This window comes from Bos indicus, chromosome 22, assembly GCF_029378745.1.
Source record: "Bos indicus isolate NIAB-ARS_2022 breed Sahiwal x Tharparkar chromosome 22, NIAB-ARS_B.indTharparkar_mat_pri_1.0, whole genome shotgun sequence".
In the NCBI taxonomy this organism is placed as follows: Eukaryota; Metazoa; Chordata; class Mammalia; order Artiodactyla; family Bovidae; genus Bos; species Bos indicus.
In genome coordinates, this window is record NC_091781.1 from 56,823,102 (window position 1) to 56,830,219 (window position 7,118).

Here is a 7,118-nt window from a genome sequence, read left to right on the forward strand (position 1 = left end):
AAACTTACCCTGGAAAGGGAAGAAATGTTTAAATATTGTATTCGTCACACTCTTGAGAAAGTGAAGAAGAAAATGAAACAACAAAATAACACAATAAGGTCCAAAAGGAACTTGTCAAGAAAAGGAACGGAGGACTAAGCAACACAGTTCAAGAACAAAGAGATTTTTTTTTTCTTCTGTGTGTTGATTTTATATCCTACAACTTTACTATATTCATTGATTAGTTCTAGTAATTTTCTGGTGGAGTTTGACTTCCATATATTCTTAAGGGTTCATTTCTTTCAGTATTATCTCCCGCACTTCTTTTGCACTACTAATGCTTTTAAAAAGAGATGTTTTAAAAATTAAAAGGCAAGGAATGAACATGTGGAAAACCATGTCAAAGATATATTCAGTGACGGAGAGAAACATTTCTTAAATGATTAGTTCAATTTGCGTATCAAAGGGATTCAGGGAAAAAAATAGAAAATAACACCAAGAAGAATACTGGTGGGGTGCTGAAGACAGAGAACAGTTCTTTCAGGTCTCCTGCAAAAGGGGTCAAACCACTTACATAAGGACAAGGAATCAGGCTGCCTTCAGCCTTCTTTACAGGAACGTTCATCTGAAAACAGTGAAGCAACATCTAAATGTCTTGAGTGATAAGGGATTTTTCACTGAAAAATTCTATACCCAAGTGTCATCAGGCAACAGACAAGCACAAGAAACATACAGGCAATAGATAGCCTCAGACAGGCAAAGATTCTGGAGATAAAGCATTTCTAGAAAATATACTTGATGAAAGCATTTCTAGAAAATATACTTGATGATATAAGTACTCAACCAGGAATTGAAATGAAGTGAAAGTGAAAGTCGCTCAGTCATGTCAGACTCTTTGCAACCCCATGGACTCTTTGCAGTCCCATGGAGAGTCCATGGGATTCTCCAGGCTGCAATACTGGAATGAGTAAACTTTTCCTTCTCTAGGAGACCTTCCCAACCCAGGGATCGAACCCAGGTCTCCTGCATTGCAGGAGGATTCTTTACCAGCTGAATGACAAGAGAAGCCCATTGAAGTGAAAAGCTGCAGTATCTGAGTCACGGAGAAGGCTTATTTTCAACTTTACTAGCCATTGCCAAAGCTCTTCATGTGCTTCCCAGGTGGTACTAGTGGTAAAGAATCCATCTACCAAAGCAGGAGACTCAGGAGACACAGGTTCGATCCCTGGGATGGAAAAGGGAATAGCAACCCATTCCAGTATTCTCATCTGTAGAATCCCAGGAACCAAGGAGCCTGGTGGGCTACAGTCCATGGGGTCACAAAGAGTCAGACAGGACTGAGTGACTGAGTTCACACAGTGCTCTTGAAAATGATCCTCTGGAGTTATACTGTATCTATCAAGCATACACAGTATCAAATTTCCCACCTACTTGCCAACACTTAGTATGGTCAGATTTTAAAATTGCTGCCAACCTGATGTGCACTGTTTTATTTTGTATTTTTCTGATGTGAAGCTCTAGAATGCTTTGCAAATGGCTGTACCAAATTTCACTCCCAACAGAAGCATATTAGCATCTATCTTGACCCACATGATATCTTGACCACAAGCCTTGACTAGGCTTGTAATGTCGGGAACTACAATGGTCACCAGCTGGCCTGACATAGGCTGCAAATTTGATATAAACTCTTTTAACCATGTAAATACTTGTAGACCCTCTCTATAAATACATAAATATTGCCCTCACTTTAAACACAGAGTGGATATGATGGTACATATCATGACCTCCTTTGTTTTACATTTCAAATTTACTCAATTTTTAATAGAAGGATAATTGCTTTACAGAATTGTATTGGTTTCTGCCTAACATCAACACGAATCAGCCATAGATGAGCTCCTTTTTAAATTCAACAATACATAACAGAGGGTTCCAGTCCCCCTTCCCTCTACCCCTCACCAGCAACAAATTCTATAAAGAAATTGTGTAGGAAAAATATCCCTTTCTTCCTCTATCACATGATTCAACTAAAACTCTGTAAGTTTTAATGGAGTATAAAGTTGAAAATCCTAAACAATATATGGACTTTCTTACTGTGAATCTAGTGGACCATACAATGGGTCTTCCTTTTCCCACATTATGTTCCTATGAAGACAAACTTTACATGAAAATTTGCTGTGGCTACACACACACACACACATGAATATTTATAAATAAACTATTGATTCCATCAGATTGCTTAATTTCAAGTTAGTCCCAGGATTATAAAGTATAGTCTTCCCAGATGCTTAGGCAATATTTTATTGAGTTAATCCCTCTGAGATAGGTCAAACTGCACTCTAGACAGATTATATTTTGTCACTCTCCAATTTTGTTTTTTTTTAAACTGTATAGAGTCAACCACTGTTTCCCTATTTCATCATTGTAACTTGGGTTTGTCTGCATTTCTCTCAAAAAACATTTTCTTCTGATGAGGATATTCATGAAAACATAGCCAGAGAATCTAGGAAGCAAGCACCTAATATTGTGCCTGGCACATAATACGTGTTGGACATTAGTCATTGAATATGCAAAAATAACGTAGTTTTCTGATTTAATTTTATATTACATTTATCCCTGTATTCCATATTATATTTGAATTGTCATTTTAAATGGTGAAGTGTAGGTCATTTGTATCATATACATATGATAATCTCCATTACTGGGTCTTCTTTTTTTTTATGTTTTGAAATGAAATAGTTTTTTTCTTCAGCAACTACCAAGATGACCCCCAGAGGTTTCCAATAGAACAGTAACAATCCTCCCTGCAGCTTAACTTCATGAAGGAGAAAGTGAAAGTGTTATTCACTCAGTCGTGTCAGACTCTTTGCAATCCCATGGACTATAGCTGCCAGGTTTCCCAGGCAAGAATCCTGGAGTCTGTTGCCATTTCCTTCTCCAGGAGATCTTCCCCCACCAGTGATCGAACCCAAGTCTCCTGCATTGCAGGCAGATTCGTCACCGTCTGAGCCACCAGGGAAGCCTCATGAAGGAGGGGGAAATAAAATCTATCATCTTAACATCAGGCTACTAGGTCTTCTTAAAGTTGTCCCATTTCTCCAAATCTGTCCTATGAAAGTTACATGGGTCAATGCCTGTGAAGTACAATTTTACATATTATATAAAGAAATATAATATAGTTTTGTTTGTTTGTGCCCTTCCCTGAACAGCTGTATCACATTTCTCCCTTACACTAATCTTTTAGGATCATGTCTTTCTCCTTGATCACAGAACAAACTTACATGCACCTTACACATATCCAGAAGCCATTTCCACTTGAATTAGGATTAAGTGTTATTGTCGTTCAGTCGATAAACTGTGTCTGACTCTTTGCCACCCCGTGGACTGCAGCCTGATAGATTGATAGAGGGTGGGTGGGTGGGTAGACAGAGGGATGGACGGACAGATGGGGAGAGAAGGGAATCCTCTTGCTTTTGGAAGAATGCTGAGTGCTGATTGGTAAGTGCAGGAGTTAAATCATCATTCTCAATTGTTAAAGATTGTTTCAAGCAAGAGTCATCAATGACTACGAAACCTAGGGGGAAATTTCAATGATGAAGAAGATGTTAGCATGGCCTGAAAGTGTCTTCCCACCGGTGTCTCACCACAGGGGAGAAAATAACTATCCAGTGGGGAAAAAATTGAATAGCACCTAGACCAGGTGACCAAAATTAACATCGTTAGTGAGAAGCAGATGGACATTGGGCATCTCCAGATGCGAGGACTTGGAAAACACAGTTATCGCTTATGTTGTGCTTCTGACCAGGGACGCATAAGTTGAATCTCACTCTGAAGAAACACGGGGAAACCAAAATGTGGAGCATTCTATTTAAAATAAAAGAAAGGGGGCAGGGCTTTGTGCTTTAAAAAACCAAAGTGAAGGGAAAGTGAAAGTGTGTCCAACTCTTCGCGACCCCATGGACTGCGGCCCACCAGGTTCCTCTGCCCATGGGATTTGCCAGGCAAGAGTACTGGAGTGGGGTGCCATCGCCTTCTCCGTGAGGATAGAGACTGTACCTTTTTTCCTGTTTCCCTGGTTCTCAATAACAACATCATTCTGGTGGGGAAAGCAGACCAGTTTTGGCAGCCCTGGTGGGAAAGGTGGATCTTGCATTTACCTGGGTTGGGGCTGGGAGGACCCTTTCTGGAGGGAATGCTAAATGGGTATACATGAGTGAGACAGGAGGCTCTGGGTTCACACACCCAAACAAATCATCATAAATGACAAAGACTGGTTGTGGAAAAGTTCCAGATTAAAGGAGACTAAAGAAACCTGACTCCTGAACACAATGCCTGATCCTAGGCTGGATCCCGTACTGGAGGGGGAAAAATAATATAAAACACATCTTTAGATCAACTGACAAAATTGAAGGGCAGATAAAAGTATTGTGTCAGTGTTGAATTCACCAAAATTGACAACAGAGCTATAAACATACAAGATAGTATCTTTATTCTTATGAAATATAAGTTGAAGTCTTTAGGTATAAAGGATCATTATGTACAGAACTTAGTTTTAAATGGTTCAGAAAAAATATTCTTATTATATGTGTACACATACACATGTGTATGTGTGTGCACATGGGGCAAAATGTTACATATAGGAGAAGATGGGGAAAATTAAAATTTAGTCATGTAATCTTGAAGTTATTTACAAAGAGAAAGTTGTTAAAAACTGCCACCCACTCACCTTTCCTTGGCAAGTTACTTGATGATGGAACTCCAACAAAGAAATGGAGTGAAACAATGACAAGGAAGACAACAAATCCAGGAAAGTGGGAAACACCATTGGGAAAGGAAGGACAGTTCTCAGGATAATGGTGGAGGCAAGGTTGGCAAGTTCACAGGAGACCAAAAAGAACCACTAATTCTATCTGGAGGGGGAGGATGGAGAGATTCTAGAAAGATATCACCCCATGCCCCAGAATAATACCAATAGATGATCTGGCTGTGTTGAAAGGAATTCTACAGTTCTTTACAGAGTTTGGGAAGAAAGAGTGGCAGTAAAAAAAAAAAAAGGCAAGAAACAATTATTAACTCTAGGGGGAAATAACTTTGTACAAGAAAAGGAATATTTTGTGAGCAATATTTACATTGAAATAATACATGTAAACACAGAATGTTCATCTTTCCAAATATTGTGAGAAAACTGTACTGAGAAAAATGGAAAAAAAAGACAAAAAGGAGTGAAGGAAAGGGATGGACATGGGTGGGTGAGGATGTAAGATGCTAAATTCACAGCCTCCATAGTTGCGAGTGAGATAATGCCCAAGCTGACCGATAAAGAAAAAGCAGTATAAGCAAATCATCTCGAAATACAGGGGGAAATATTGGAAGAAACAGAGAAATAGCAGAAGAAAGCGGTGAAAGATTGAGAAGTTCTGAGGAGCAGAATTCAGAGACGGTGGTGTGAGGAAGTGATCTGTAGTTTGGGGAGGGTGTTGTTTGTTTGTGGTAAGCTTTGTAATGCTATTTCACTTATATACTTGAATTGTTGAGACAAAAAAAATTTTTTTTTAACTCCAGATTTCTGCTCAGTATGATGATTACAAATTTATTTTGCATTTCCCTTTATGATAGTACTAGGATATAGGTACAGCCAAGAGGAGCTGCCAGGTAAAAAGTTTTGATTGTTATACCGATGATAAAACGTATATTCTCATATTAATTGTTTAAAACTATTAGTGTGGGGTCAAGATCACATTCAAAAAGGTCAGTTTTCATTCCAAAGACAGGCAATGCCAAAGAATGTTCAAACTACTGCACAATTGCATTCGTTTCACACGCTAGCAAAGTAATGCTCAAAATTCACCAAGGGAGGCTTTAACAGTACATGAACCGAGAACTTCCAGATGTTCAAACTGGATTTAGAAAAGGCAGAGGAACCAGAGATCAAATTGCCAAAATCCGCTGGATCATAGAATAAGCAAGAGAATTCCAGAAAAACATGTACTTCTGCTTTATTGACTATGCTAAAACCTTTGGCTGTGTGGATCACAACAGGTCAAGAAGCAACAGAACCAGACATGGAAAAATGGACTGGTTCCAAATTGGGAAAGAAGTACGTCAAGGCTGTATATTGTCACCCTGTTTATTTAACTTATATGCAGAGTACATCATGTGAAATGCCAGACTGGATGAAGCACAAGCTGGAATCAAGATTGCAGGAGAAATATCGATGACCTCAGATAGGCAGATGATGCCAACTTTATGGCAGAAAGCAAAGAAGAACTAAAGAGCCTCTTGATGAAGGTGAGAGAGGAGAGTGAAAAAGCTGCTTTAAAACTCAACATTCAGAAAATGAAGATCATGGCATCTGGTCCCATCACTTCATGGCAAATAGATGGGGAAACAATGGAAGCAGTGACAGACTTTTTATTTTGGGGGAGCTCCAAAATCCCTGCAGATCATGACTGCAGCCATGAAATTAAAAAATGTTTGCTCCTTGGAAGAAAAGCTATGACAAACTTAGTATATTTACAAAACAGAGGCATTACTTTGCTGACAAAGGTCCATCTAGTCAAAGCTATGGTTTTTCCAGTAGTCATGTATGGGTGTGAGAGTTGGACCATGGAGTAGGGTGAGCATTGAAGAATTGATGGTTTTGAACTGTGGTGTTGGAGAAGACTCTTGAGAGTCTTTTGGACTCCAAGGAGATCAAACCAGTCAATCCTAAAGGAAATCAGTCCTGAATATTCATTGGAAGGACTGATGCTGAAGCTGAAGCTCCAATACTTTGGCCAGCTGATGCGAAGAGCTGACTCATTGGAAAAGATGCTGAAGCTAGGAAAGACTGAAGGCAGGAGGAAAAGGGGACCATAGAGGACAAGATGGTTGGATGGCATCACTGACTCAACAGACTTGAGATTAAGCGAACTCTGGGAGATGGTGAGGGACAGGGAAGCCTGCCTGGTGTGCTGCAGTCCACAGGGTTGCGAAGAGTAAGCATAACTGAGCAACATGACAACAACAATTAATGTGGGGTGGGGTGTGTGTATGTGTGTGTTGGTTTCAGGAAAAGAAAAGTTTGGGGTTTTAAATAAATCAAGAATTTGCGGCAAAACTCAAGAAGAACTTTAATCATTTGTGCTGTTTCTGTTGTTGGT